The sequence below is a fragment of the Mus caroli genome, chromosome 6, assembly GCF_900094665.2.
Source record: "Mus caroli chromosome 6, CAROLI_EIJ_v1.1, whole genome shotgun sequence".
NCBI lineage: Eukaryota > Metazoa > Chordata > Mammalia > Rodentia > Muridae > Mus > Mus caroli.
The window spans coordinates 75,327,193-75,343,532 of record NC_034575.1 but is presented as its reverse complement, the minus strand read 5'-3'; positions in this window follow the sequence as shown (position 1 = coordinate 75,343,532).

The following is a 16,340-nucleotide window of genomic DNA, read 5'->3' as shown; positions in this document are numbered from 1 at the left end:
ACATACACATACACATACACATACACATACACATACACATACACATACACATACACATACACATACACATACACATACACATACACATATACATATACATGGACAGGATTGACAGATTGGTGTGTGTGTTTGTGTGTGTGTGTGTGTGTGTGTGTGTGTGTGTCTATGTGTGAGTTTTAGAGAGATGGTACAGTATATTGGAACAAACATTTATTAAGCATTTGATTTTGAAAAGTTAACACAAAGAAGGAGGTTTGTGCTTTCCTCTTCCTTTGTCTATTTAACAAATAAACAGTATTAGATACATCTATTTATATAAATGAATATAATATATTAAGCATAAACTTTTATATATCTACAGTAGGCAACATTCTTCAAATATATTCATATTTACAATTGTCAAATCAAGCTGATTAACATAAGATTAATTATTTCATCTGCTTTTTATGTTGTGGTTCAAATCCGCAGTAATTTTCAAAACCACAATCCATGGTTATTGACTCTGGATCATGTTTACATGATTTCTTGCATTACTGCTTCTCACTGTTGATACTTTGATCAATGCCCCTCAGTATTTCCACTTGCCTTTGCCACCTACTGGAAACCAACATTGCTCACTCAGCGATTAGGAGATCAGTAATGAAGTAATGTGCCTTTTAACTTTTACTATGTAGCTGGTTTCTTTGACACAATCCAAATGAGGTCTATTAATTCTACTGGAAATGTCAGTATTTCCATATTTGTATTTGTTTGTGTTTATACATGTATATGTGTTAATGGTAATTGCATGTGTGCTCATGTCCATGGGTGCACATATTTGTACATGTAGGGCAAAGTGAATGTGTGGAACAGGCTCTATAATTCAATCTTTTTTAGCCAGGTCATAAAGTTGGGATTTTAGTACAGTAGAATTTGTGTTCTTAACAAACACCAGGGTGATGTTATTTCATAGTGTAAGGAGGCAAAACCAAACAAGGGCTTTGGATTTATGGAAAACCAGTCTTTACAGACTTTGACCTGGAATGCTATCATATAGAACATTGAGAAACCAAATTTCAATTATTTAAATAACCTGGACTATAGCATTTTGTTAAGTTAGCCAATGCATTCTACAGATCCATTGTTATGTCATTCTCCTTTTAATTAAGACATCTCTTTTCTTTGTACTGAGTCCCCATCATCAATGTTCATTTAAATCTATATTCATTTATTTTTTTATTTTCTCATACCACTTGTGTATTGATTTTAGTATCTAGAATGCCCACTTGTTCTTTTCTATGGGAGTTGGAGAGACTGCTTTTAAAGTACTTGCTTGGTGATCTAACGTATATCCCATGAACCTGTGTGTAAGCTAGGACACACACCTATAATAGCAGAACTCCTGGGAGAAAATAGAGGCAGATTTGGGAGAATGTAGGATTCTCATAGGACAGAAAGACATGCATATGCTTCTATAAATATGAAAACGAACGCGTCTCATACAGCATAGAAGGAAAGGACAAAGAAGGAATTTATATATATATATATATATATATATAGATAGATAGATAGATAGATAGATAGATAGATAGACACAGACTAATAGTTTGAATAGTGTTTTACACAGTCCCCCAAACCCTTAACTCATTTAAGTTTTATCTTGTGTTTGTGTTGTTTTTCTCAGAATGTACTGTTTCTTTGAGTAATAGACTATTAGGGTGGATCTGAACTCAAATGTGTATTTTTTAGATGAGACACTCTTCAATCTGACATATATATATATATATATATATATATATATATATCCCATAATTATTTATTTTCTGATCTCTTATCATCACCGAGTGCTCACAATTTCCTAATGACTCTAGATCCCTTAATGCATATACTATTGGATATTAGCCCATTGTCTCCCACTGCCTTACTCTGTGACAAAAGCTGCCGAGCTCAGGCAGAAAGTAGAGAACTGAACCCATGTTGCTCAACTTTACTGCTCTGGTTATTAATATGCCCTCCCTCCCTACATCTCTTGGCTTCTACTCACTCTCTGGCATCTGCCAATAGCAGCTTAACCACCTGCTTGAAAAAAGGAGCAGTTTCTGCCTTATAGAAGTAAGCTCATGGATACATAGCTTATTATTCTGCAAATACTGATCACCATGACTTCCTTTTGAGTGGTATATAGTTCCCTTACTTTGTTTTTAACATCTTATTTTATGGTAAAATTATGCCAAGAATGTTTTGATTTGAGGTTGGGCATTTTACTTTCAATTTAATAAGATTACTTTGTTTTTCTTATTAATTTTGGCTCTGTAGCATTGTACAGGCACAAATTTTAACCCATAAAATAACTAAAATTCTTCATTTGGCAATATATTTTAATTGAACTGTAAAATGAAACAAAGGTAATTTGCAGATAATTACTAACTAAATGAAATGGGACTTATTATTTGCTGTTGAGATTAATGCATTAGTGATATCAATACTATGAGAAACATCTTCAAAAGTTTTTCCTTGAAATCATATGGTAGCTCTGCACTGAATAAGCCATTTTATAAAAGACAAACCTGTAACTACACCCAAGAAAACCTAAGGAATAAATCCCAGATAAGCAAAAGAGAGGAAACACACACACACCACCACCACCACCACCACCACCACCACCACCACCACCAAAATGTCAAGAATCAACAAACACTGCATCTTGTTATTTATCAACAAAGAAGGAATTTATATATATATATATATATATACATATATATATATATATATATATATATATATATAAAGACACAGACTAATAGTTTGAATAGGAAAATAGGATCCATTCTTAGAAGGAGAGAGAGAGAGACACAGAGAGAGAGCAGAGAGAGAGACAGAGAGAGAGAGAGAGAGAGAGAGAGAGAGAGAGAGAAAGATCTGATCATTAGAACATTAGAACAGCAGTCCTGTTCCAACAAGTCCTTCAAAAAGCATCTTAGGAAATAATAGTCTATGGAAATTCCACAGTTCACTTGCCTGTTTAGAAGATTTTATGCCTGTTGATTGAAAAGTTAGTAAAAAATTACTTTTTAAAGTTATCAGTACAGGAAGAGTGAAAATAGGTTGTAAGTGGCTGGTATTTTTCCAGTAGTGTAACTCATTGTGGTAATTTGTGACATCATAAAGATGCCACAGTTAAGTTTTAAAATGAATTGCCCATACAGTGAATTCTAATGTATTAAAACTTAAAAGAACAGAGGAGTATAATTTTGTTGAAAATGTCCAGCTCTGGCTGAAGTTTTATTGGAGAGTATTTGAAGAAATTGTATTATTGTGCAAACCTTTAGCAGTTTATTGTCTGAATTAACTTATCTTTCTCAACAATTCTCCTAATCAAAAACAGGTTTTTATAAAGGGAATTATTAGTTGTGCACAATTTTCATCTTTGATTATTTAGTGATTTATTCTTATTACTTTAAGTATATGTAGGTGTGAGCACCTGCATTTGGTATTTATTTCTACCTGAGTGCAGTTTCTGTGGAAAACAGAATGTATCACATCTCCTGTAGGTGGAATTACATATAGTAATGAGCCACCTAACATGGTTGCTAAGGACCAAAGTCAGGTCCTCTGTGAGAGCATTGAATGATTTTAACTTTTGCAGCATCTCTGTAGCATAGCTTTTGATTATTTAAACCACCAGCCTTGTTGGAACTTAGAGGTCAGAATAATTGAATAAGGTATCTCGTACTATAATTCACTACACAAAGAATTAATTTTAATTCAAGATTTGAATTTTTATGTTACTGCCTTGCTCCATCCCTTAAAGAATCATTTTACTACATTTTCAATAGAGAAAATTAGTATGACATTATAAACAGATCATTAGACACATTGCATGAATACAATGGAAATAAGAGTTACTCAGGATTAAATGCTAAGTGCTCTCAGCTAATGCTCCCTTTCATTATTTCTATGAAGCACAGAAACTTACCCTTTATGATTACATACCAACAAAAATTCAAATATATTGGACAAAATTAAATGTCAAATTATGTATAAAGTAGTTATCAAATAACTTCAAAAGAATCTGTTTCATTCTCTGTTATCTAAAAATATTTTAGAATGAGCATACATATGCTTCTGACATTTTTTGCAGAAGCAATCTTACTCTACCTTTGCCTACATAAAACCAAATTATATGTATCAAGTATACTTAAAATTCTGTGTTAGACAGGAGCAGGATATTTAAGTCAACAAAGTGCTTAGTCACTAAATTGGGAATTATGGTATCCAATTGTATTCCAAAACTTAGGAGGCAGAGATAGGCAGATTCCCTGGGTGTGATTGTCATTCTTCTGGGCATATTTGTAAAGTTCCAGGCTGCTAAGAAGCTTGTTTCATAAAAACAAGGTGGACACCTCCCTAGGCAAAACATTTGTCTACCTAAATTTGTGCACACCCATGTGAGGTCCTTCACACACATACATACACATGTCCACACATAAGCACACACTATATACTATTCAGAACTGTCAAATTAAAAGGGGCAACAGGATATAAAGGAAATGCCCTATGCAAAATGTAGTGGGTTGTCCTGGTGCTGCTTGTATTCTAATGTTAATCTGAGCCCCAACTGGTTGCCCAGTGATAGAGTCTGCACTTAGACACCAGCTTAGTGATCCTGACCCCAGTTAATTGTGATTGATAAATAAAGATGCCAACAGATAATAATTGGGCAGAAGAAAAAGAAGGTGGGGTTAAGGTTTCTAGGGCCTGGAGAGAGGAGGCCATGAGGAGAAAGAAGACTGTGCAGGAGAGGAGGAAGGAGAAACTACCATGGATTAACAGTCAAGAGAATATGGCCCTGAGGGCTGCCAAATTGAAACTAAGAGCAGTCTAGATGGACCATAGCAAGTAGTAATTTGGGATTGTTGATAGGAGAATAGATTCTAGCAACATTGAGAGTAGGCAGCTGCCCAGCTATTGTGCTGATTAAGGCTTATTAAAGATATAAAGGCTATGATAATACTAGCCATGTTAGGTAACACTATCCAGTATTTTGTGTGTGTGTGTTATTTTCATTATAGAACACATTTTCTGAGACAGCTGAAACACAAGCAGAGAGATGGATCTCTGTTTAAATTCTTTTCTTTAATGAGGTTGTAGATCTTGGAAGAAAATGATATTTTTGCTGAAAATGTTCAATTTACTCTGAAAGAATAGATATAAAAATAGATTCCAAACTCCGATTCTGCCAGTTTTTCTTTGAGTATGAATTATTGTTAATTAAATATTTTATCTACCAAATATACTAAAATTATATAATATCTTGAAATAATATGTTTCTATCACATGCTAGGTGTTTCACATACATTTAATATTAAATTATATTAAGGTATAAAAATGTAAATCCAATTAATGTTTTAAAATTAATGTAAGCAAAAACTAAATGTGCTAGTGGCTGGAGAGATGCCTCAATGTGTTATGGAGTTTCCTGCTCCTCCTGAGAACCTGAGAAAGGATTGTGATACCTTTTTCAGGCAGTTCACAAACAAGTGTTAACTCTAACACCAGGGTACCCAGAGACCTCTTCTGGCCTATGAAGGCATTTGCCATTTTCACACACATGATAAACACATACGCACACATACTCACACAAAGAAGATTAAAATTTAAATATGTTCATTTGTGAAGGAAGTGAACATGAAACTCATTCATAGACATATATGACTATGGACTCTTATACATATATATAAATTGGTTAAGAAAGTATTTAAGAGAAAAAGTCATCTCACAGAGAGAAAGCACAAAATTTTACCATTCCAATAATTCACCTGCAATTATTTAAATTGTCGTTGTCTGTGTAAAAATGTGTCAGCAGTGAAATGTGGAGCCCTAAGCTGGTCACAAGCTGAAGAGTAAACAGATCATAGTAAACACAGTAGCCAGAGCTTCCAAGCTCAAGCTTACCAAATCTGAAAGTTAAATTCATGGGAATGACGTCAGTTATCTGTCTCCTATCTTGAGCACCCATATTCATTTCTGTGACCCCCAAAAAGCAGCCTATACTGCCTGCAAAATCAGAGCAAAAGTTTGAGAGTGTCTGTGATCCTTTTCTCTCCATGACGGAGATTCGCAGTTTTCATGGCTACCTCAGTAAGATCATAAATGGACAAAGAGAGCTTAATGACTGCTTTTCATACTCTCTGCTTAGTGCTTTGCCCAATTCTTTCCAAGTGCACTGTCCTCTCTATGCACTCTGGTTACATTAAAAGCTACCTAGGCATTCTACTATTCTCTTTGTCTCTTGGCATATGATAGTTTTTTACTGCAAATGTCCCTAATCCTAGATCACTCACCCAAGGACACAAGTGGCTCTAAAATTTTGAGGTAACAATAATGTAAATCTAATAATATATCATATATCATATACTAATCATGCCAGTAATATTAATTATTTAAATATTAATTATGTAATAATTAAAATTTATGTTTCATTATATAATATTTTATGTCAAGATACTAAGATATAAATAAATAATATAAATTGAATAATGAAACTATATATCATATAATATATACATGATGGAGAATATATATACTAAAATGCCTTTACATATCAAAAACAAGAAAACAATTGAAATTTTGAGAAGGCTGAAGTAAGCTTTCAATGGTAACCTTCCAGGGAGTATCTATATGTTTTGTAAATTAACACACAGGCCATTTAGCATCTGTCCTTGCATTTTGTGTATAAGGCTTAGAGGAGATACTGTCTACAATGTGATAATTAGGCTTCTAAAATTTCCCTCTGGGGTGGGTCCTTAGTCCTTAAAGCTCAAGCAATCACATTGAACTGGCCATTCGCAGATGGCACATCTTCACACCTTGATGTTTTAAATGTGGAAAGTTTTGACAGATTGCTAAAACATTTAGTTACTTATTCTTACCCAAGTTTTACAATATTCTTTAGGAAATTATTTTTTATGTATGCATGTTGCATCTGTCTGCATATGTGTGTACCTCATATATGCTATGTCCATTGAGGCTGGATAGAGCATTGGATCTCATAAAACTGTAGAAATTATGGAGGGTTCTGAGCTGCCACTTCACTGCTGGAAATACAATCCAGGTCATCTGGAAGAACAGACAGTGTTCTTCTTATCCACTGACCCACCTCTCCAGCCTTCTTTTTCACTTTTAATTTTCAATATCTATTCAGTTCATATTCAGAGCTTCCTTACAAATCTCAGTAGGCCTTGGGCTGGGTCCTGTCTTCTACCTTCTCTAGGTTCCTCTTTGTGCTCTTTCTTCCAGTAACTGCAAATTGACCCTGTGAATTGTTCCCTTTTCTTTTCTACACATTGAAATTCTATTCATGAACTGTAATCCATCAGCAAATATGATTCTGTCCTCCTTGGAGTCTAATTACTGCCTACTCACTGTCACCATTATCCAGAGGCAGCCCTTATCCAGAATGATATTTGATAGCCAAGTGTCCAACAAGAATTGGCTTGTTCCCCTCAACACATTTATGTATTCATCCTGTGCCCCTCAATCTGACATGGCATAAAATGTTGATTGTGCAGAGTAAATAATAAAGATGATTTAAATTGAATGCCATTGTTCACGTGTGAAAGGTCTGTTTCTGATTGCTATTAATTTGATCAATTATGTTGGACACATTCATGTTGAGCAGCTTCTTAAGTATTTCTACAGGCTTTGTGAGTGTAGCTGTTTGTGGAAGACAGAAGAGGATCTTAAGATCCCCTGGAAAGAAAATTATGGGCCGTTTTGAACTACCCATTTTGGTTGTTAGAAACCAAACTCCTGTTATCTCTCACAGAACTATATTCTCTTAATCATTTGTCCATCCCTCCAGCACTAATATCCACATGTTAATTCTTCATATTTCAGAGTATAGTTATGTTGGCAGTGAGGTGCCTTGTCTTAGTTTTATTACAGATGAAGTTCAGAATATCTTCATTAGATACTCATTCTAAATTATAACAGAGAACTCTAGTGTGACATTTTCTCAAACCAAGATTTATTTCTTGGTTACACTTCATATGATAACTAGCAGGATGGAAATTGAAGAAAAAATTGTATACATATATGTCATTAATTAAATAATTTTATAAAATATGTGTATAATGTGCAACCATATGGATATATATATATATAATGATTATAATTAAATTATGATGTATTAGGAAATAATTAAATATGCTGATATATATGTATATATATATGGTTTAAACATTATAATATTTTCCATTTTTCCCTTTTATTGAAAATAGATTATTTTTTCATATACCATCTCCCCAAAACAGTTTTTCTTACCTCTACTCTTCCAAGTATTTTTCCCATGTCCTCTCTCATCCAAATCCACTCTTTCCATATCTCATTAGGAAATGACAGTTTTCTAAGAGAAAATAACAAAACAAAATATAATACTATAAAAGAAAAGCCATAACATCATACTGGGACTAGACAAAAGTAGATAAGGATAAGAGCTCAGGAAAAGCCATGAGTCAGAGACCCATTAGTTCACAGAGTCAGGAACCTATACTAGCACTAAACTTAAAGCCATGCACAAAGGACTGGGTATAGACCTGTGCAGACAACATGATTTTTGCTTCAGTTTCTGGGAGTTCATATGAGCTTTGCTCAGTTGATTTAGGAGGCTTTGCAGTCCTGGTCTCCTCCATGACTTCTGGCTCTGAAACCTTTTCTGCTTCCTCATCCATAGGCTTCCCTGACATCTAAGGGGAGAGATTTGATGGGAACATCCCATTTACAACTGAGTGTTTCAAAGTCTTATTTTGTTTTCAATTTCTGGTTGTAGGACTCGGTATTCATTCTCATCTGCTATAGGAGGAAGCTTCTTGGATGATGGCTGAGTAAAGGCACTAATCTATAATAATAGCAGAATCTATTTAGGAGTCATTGTATCACTACTTTTGTTTTTTAGACCAATAGTTTTTGTTTTACCATAGGTCTCAAAGATATCTAGTCTCTGGTTCCTGGTAACTCTGACAATGTTGTTTATGGGTTCCATCTTATGGAATGGAACTTAAGTCACAGTCATTGGATGCTTACTCCTAGAATCTTTGTGTCACCATTGCTCAGATATATTTTACAGGGAGGAGGACAGCATTGTAGATCAAACGTTTTGTGGTTGGCTTGGAGTACATGTTTATTTTATGGTATACTACAGAGTAGCTTCCCGTACCAAAACCACTGAAACACTGGGGTGAGATTTCAATGTATGAATCATCTCAATTTCTCCGTATTCAGTGAGTTGGTTGGGCATTTTCTTCAGCAGAGAAGCCTTGCTGTCAGTTTGTAAAATGCAACAGCCTGGGTTGTATGTGGATTTCCATAAGAACCTGATGACCAGCAACTCAATTGAATGAAACCCAGTCATGATACTGGAAGTTTCATTCGGTGCCAAGATAACCAGTTGGGACTCGACGTGCCTATTATTTGGAAAGTTCATTAAGATTTACTTTATACATTTTAGGAACTTTCCAGTGCACTAGTCTCCATAACACCCCTCAAATGCTGCTTCATTCTAGAAGTCTTTGTCTCCATCACCTGCAACTCCTGTTTCAGTCCACCCTGCCTCAGCCCACTTGTAAAAATCTATTCAATTTTCCCTCCCAGAGATATCTGTGTATCCCCTAGACCCCCTCCTTTACACATACACGCTCTGGGTCTACAGGTTGTAGTTAGGTTATCATTTAATTAACTGGTAATATTCACTCAAGTAAATATATACCATAGTTCTCTTACTTTTTCACTCTGAGTGTTTTTTGTTCCAGTTCCATTCATTTCCCTGTAAATTTCATGATGCCAATTTTTTAATGCTCAGTAATACACTATTGTGTAAATGTAACACATTTTCTTTATCATTCTTACTTTGAGAGACAACTAGGCAGTTTACAATTTCTGACTATTGTGAATAGAGTAGCAGTAAATATGGCTGAGCAAGTGTCACTTACGTAGGATTAGATATCCTTTAGGTTTGTGTTCAAGAGTCATGTAGCTGCATGTTGAGGTAGACTAATTCCCAGTTTTCTGAGGAAGCACAGTAGTGATATCTAGCATGGGTATAAAATTTTGCACTCTCACCAGTAATGGGGGAATATGCCCCAAATTTTAAATCTTCTCTATCATGAGATGTCATTTATGTTATTGGTTTTAGGCATTTTGAACCAAATAATTTGAAACCTCAAAGTAGTTTTGGTTTGTATTTCTCTGGTGGCTCAGGATGTTGAATATTTTATCTACATGTTTCTCAGATACTTAAATTTCTTCTATTGAAAATTTTATAGTTAGATCTGTACCCCATTTTTAATTGGATTGTTTCAGCATTTTTATTATCAATTTTCTTGAGTTCTTTATATATTTAGGATATTCTATTTTTTTTTTTTTTTGGTTTTTTCGAGACAGGGTTTCTCTATACTTTGAATATTAGTTTGCTATCAGATGTGGAGTTGTTTGAAAAAAAAAAGTGTCTGTAGGTTGCCACTTTGTTCCCATGCCAGTGTCCTTTCCCTTACAGAAACTCTTCATTTTGAATACATCTCATTTATTGATTCTAGACATTAGTGCATGTATTAGTGGGAGTGTGTTTAGAAAGTCTTCTCTTGTGGCAATAAATTCAAGCATACTCTCCAATTTCTCTCTCTCCTTCTCCCTCTCTTTCTCCATCTCATATACATATATAGTATTATATATATATATAATCTTCAGTGCAGTGCATCAGATTTATGCTGAGGTCTTTGACACATTTAGCCTTGATTTTAGTGCAAAGTGATAGGTGGATCTATTTCTATTCTTCTCTATGCCACTATAAAGTTTGACCAGCATCATTTGTTAAAGATGCTATTTTTTCCAGTGTCTATTTCTGGCTTATTTTTAATAAAAAATGAGGTGTCCATAATTGTGTTCATTTATGTCTTGGTCTTCAGTTTGATTCCTTTGACCGCTGTGTCTATTCTTATGCTAACACAATGTTGTATTTATTATTATGACTTTGTAGTACAATTTGAAATTAGAAATAGTGATACCTCTAGTACTTCTTTTATTGTTTAAGATTATTTTATCTATCATGGTTTTGTGTGCATGTATTTCCATATGGAGGTGATAATTGTTTGTTCAAGATCTTTATATATTATTATCCATTAAATGCATTTATATTTTTTAACCTACCAGAAATAGACACAACAGACTTATGTTAAATCAAATACTTTTTATTCCAGTCATAGTAATATATTACTATTATCTTAAGCATTTTGGAGGCTGAGTTAAGTTCAAAGCCATCTGAATCCCATAGGAAGCCCTGATATAGCCTGGACTCCATTATCAGATATTGTTTCAAAGACACAGACAGACAGACACACATACAAAGAGACATACAAGCATACACAGAGACTGATAAACATACACAGAAACAGACACATACACACCGACACCCACACATTATTATGGAAGAGTCTTTATAAAATTCATCCTAAAAATGAAAAATATACTCTGCCAATATAAAAGAATCTAGAAAATAGCAGTGAGGGGAGGGGTTGGTTGGTATCTGGAGACATCAAGTACTTAGAAGGAACAGCACAGAGGCAAGGAAACACATGAGCTAAGGGACAATTTACAGTGAGATAAAAACAGTGCTTCAACCTCAGTAGCTCCTGGGACTGCCACTGTTAATGTAGCACAGACCAATGATAGATGTTTGTGTTAGGTGATGGACTGTCTAAATATGACAACTTATACTTTTAGGAAAAATGACAGCTTGAAGACACAAATTTAAATCTCTCTTCACAAATACTTGATAGAAACAAAAATATGAAAATGGGTAAACTCTCAAAGCAAAACTAAAAATGAAGGATTAAAGAATGGAGTAAAGTAGCTGTGAGGGACAAGATGGGTAACTTCTAATGTGCTAGAGTCCAACTGCCTGGGTTTAAGTAATTTATTAGTTCAAAATAATGAATAAAGAAGGTTTTGATTGTTCCCAAGACAGAGAAGGTATATACAATGTGATTCAGTCAGAATCACATAATGTATAATTTCTCTGTCTTGGGAATATATATGTGCATATATCATGAAATACCCCAAATTATGTGCTATGTGCAATGGATATATTGTGATTAAGCACAGATTAACACATGCACATGTGTGCACACACACACAAATGTTAAACAAGTAAACAAAGACACTTCATCATAAGTCTATAAACCAAGTGATTCTGCTTTAAGTCCTTTTAGGGCCAATGGAGACTCTGAGATGAATGCCAACATTCTGCCTTGTATCGTCTTTCCACGTGGTAGGCAGTAACTAGAACCATCCATTGTGGTATAGTCAACAATCTTTGAACATTCAAACATGATAGCTATAACAAGTAAATTTGAGATAATTTAGTTCTGCTTATGAAAAATAAAGATGATTATAGTAATTGTAATAATTATGATGTTCATAACAGCAATAATAAATTATCCTGCTGTAAATGAGGCACAAAATATAGACTAAATACAAAGACAAATGAAGAAGAGAAGAAGGAAGAAGATGATTGCAAAGGTATAGTAGCACAACTTGGCCTCTTCAAGGACTCAATAAAATTGTGTGTGGGTCACAATGGTTATTTTCACAGACTTAGCCCTCATAGTCATCACATGTAATAAAATACAATGATACAAAATAAATGACAAATATAGACAAACTATATTCTTAACATTTTTGGTCAGTTTGTCAAAATATCTTCCAAGTTTAAGACAAACTTAATACTATTTTCTCTAATGCCAATTTTAATAAATGCATATAATCCTTACTAATAAATATGAAATTCTTTGTAAGCCTGACATAATGAATGCCAATGATCTGGGTTCATATGCAAGTGGTTATGCCACTTACCTTGTACCACTTTAAGCTAACAAAATTAAAAAATTTGGCATTTGTTTAAAATAATTTTTACTATGATTGATTGTGGCTTGATAAAGTAATAAAAGAAACATTAGTTTTCTGATTTCCTCCTTAAATGTGTAACTTGTAGAATAAAGTCACAATGTAAGCATATTGCTTTACGCTTTCTCAGTATTTAGTGAATTTGTCTTGATAATTAGTTTCTAATATTCAACGGGAAGGAGAAACAATGCCTGTGGGACAATGTTCACAAAGCTATTCTTATACTGGTTATGGGAAGATGATTTGTTTAGGAAAGAAGCTAACTTACTTGACAGCCCTTTTTAGAAAAGCAAAAAACTCTCTTCAATAAAATACTTTCTCATTTCTCTAAAAAAAAAAAAAAAAAAAAGGATTTAGTGAACTTGTTCAAGGTGAAGAAATGGAAGGAAGGAGCAGTTGGAACTCCCACTTTACTAAATAAATTTGGACTCCTATAATGCACGTTCCTTATTGTGTAGCTTTCCTTTCTTCAAAAAAGTGAAAGTGGAGCCTATTTTCACCATGAGAATGGGGATACGCATGTGTATTTATTTAAGAAAAGCTAACCAGCATACAGTATTCAAAACACAAATATGTTCATGCCTTAATTATATACCTCTGTTGTTTTATCTAGATACTTTTGTTCATAGTTTTCTTTACTTCCATGTGTAGTTAAAATAGATATCATCCTAATACAATCATTTCTAAAATTATTATATGAACCCATCCTGTCTCTTAAATATTTTCAAAATTATTCCTGAAACAAGGAGTTATTTAGGAAGCTGAGCATTTCTATCAGAAGTTAGCTCAGTAAATAAAAAGAAAAATACCAAGTTATGAAATGATATGGAAACTAAGTCAGAAAACTAAGCCAGTGTTATGATTTCGAGAAATTATAGAAAGAATAGAGGTAGACAAGAGTATTTATTCTGAAATGTGGCACTTAAGTTTTCTGATCTCTCACTGACAAGATAGGGATATTTAACAAAGTTATGCACAATGACAAATATTTCTAGACTTGAGTTTTGACAAGAGGCAATGAGCTTTGTTTTTGTCAGTGGCTAAAACAATAGGCTTTGACTTTAAACTAAACATTTGCTAGTCTGTCAGTCACTAGATTTAAACAATGGGCCTATCGCTGCAGCTATATAAACCTGATCTGTGAAATTCCTCCTAATCTTCCCATATTACCTTCATGCCATTTTGTAATACAATATAGGTTCTTTTCCTTTAAATTGTGGTCTAAGTTGCATGAAATTCTAGTATTTAATAAGGTTTATATTTTGTCTTTTGTGGTTATATTTATAATTTTTCTACAACTTAATTTATACCTGCAAATAATGCTTGTATTTTTCTAATTATTGAAGTTTATCCATTTTTCCAGAAAATAAAAAAATATATATAATTAAACTGTTTCTTCTTACTAATTCTTTTTCTTGCTAATCATCTTTATTTCGTTAAATAAAGTCACACCTAATTGACTCCATTTGAGTTTATATTTTATGGATATAAGCAGCAGTGCACTCTTCCACTGTGAAGGTCTGATTTTCATCGCTTAGACAAAACACCTGCAAATATCAACCCTGCTTATGGTTTTCATCCTGGTCTAGATGTATCAGCATTTTCTGGCTTGTGCTAAATCAAAGCTTCATAGACAAAAAGCATCATAGAACAGGAATACTCATCACATGGCAACTAGAAAGCGAAAAGGACAATAGGGATATCTCCCAAATCCACTCAAGGGTTAGCCCACCTTGACTTATTGTCTCCCCAATATATAACACATCCTCACTAGTACTAGTCTGGGGAGCAAATTTGAAAACATGGCCTCTATGGGCACCAAAGATTCAAAACAACAGAGGTTAGAGTAATGCTTCTTCAAATGATGACTTCTCAAAACACACAAGGCAGGGTGGGTTGTATTCTAAACACTGCAGATAACACAATTCAGACCAGCCATAGCATCAACCAGTGAAAATAGAAAAAAAAAAATAACGGCCTTGATGTCTATGAGCTACACAATGCTCACACAAGGGCACCTGGGACTATGCTTAGAGAAAAAAGGAAGAAAGACAATCTTCCCAAAATAGAGAATGGTAAGAGCATGGAAAAAAGAGAAAAAGGGCATGAAAAAAAATACACCAGAGCTCATTGTTGACAGATAATTGATTATTTTTTCAGTTTGGATTAGAATTCTGACTGACATATCAATGTCTCCTTTCCTGGGTTTCTTGAAGGCACCTATCCATCCTCATATCCCTCCATCTTAATAGCATCCAATTTGAAAATGTACTGTCTCTCTGCCTTAATCCCTGTGCAGACTCTTCCAGCAGAATCCCTTCTCCATAGGAAGCCACTCTGGCAGCTTCCCTGGGTCTTGCTCTCCCCTGAAGCAGCAAGCTCATTAAACCTGATGTGAAAGTAAATGCAATTATGAAACAAACATGTTCCACTTTTATAAATGAAAAATGAACAGAGACTACTCATTAAAGAAACTACCACACACGTTTACTAAATTGTAAATTGATAACAACTTTCCTCAAGATATTTTAAGTTTAAAGCAAAATCAGAAATAAAAATACTCACTCTTTGATTAAAATGCTATTTGATAATTTTTTAAAACATCAAAAATGTTACAAAAATTTTTTGGTTTAATTTTTTAAGTATTTTAATTTAGAGAACATTTTCAACAATAGAAAATGGCAAATAAATTATAGTATAACTGAAGCAGTTCAATAACTTACTGGAAAAAAATTACAAAACTGTAGGCACAACCATTATGAACAATGAATGCACAGCATTATTTGTGATGGCTTTAATTGCACTTTTTAATTGTCTCTTTATTATACACTTTCAAAAAAAAGATGCTGTCCTTGAAACAGGACACATCTATGTATATATAAATACAGAATAAAAATGACATCGCTTCACATACAGTGTTCTATTGATTGTCCTGCTACAGATCTGTGCTTGAATCTTAAGATGATTCACTGTCAGACAATGTCCTGTGTCAATATTCTGATCTATCTGAAATTCTTTGCTGATAAAAAAGTAAAATACATGAGGGTGGCGGTGTAGCTCCGTGGGAGGACTGTTTTCTTTGAAAGCACGAGGATCTGAGTTTGGATCCCCAGAATCAGCCATGGTGCATCTTTGGAATACCACAGGTGAGAAGCAGGAGAGAGGCAGATGACAGGAACATATTGACCACCATCTCTAGAAAAATAAGTGATTTCTATGTTCATTGATAGATTCTATATCCAAAAATAAGATGTAGCATAATCAGGAATGCTCGATGGGTAAATGCACTTCCCTTAACCCTAATACCTGAGATCTTACCTAGGACCAAACTAGTAGAAGACTTCTCAAAATTATCTTCTGATCTCTTGATCTCCACAAATATAGCATGGCATCTCCCTCCCCCC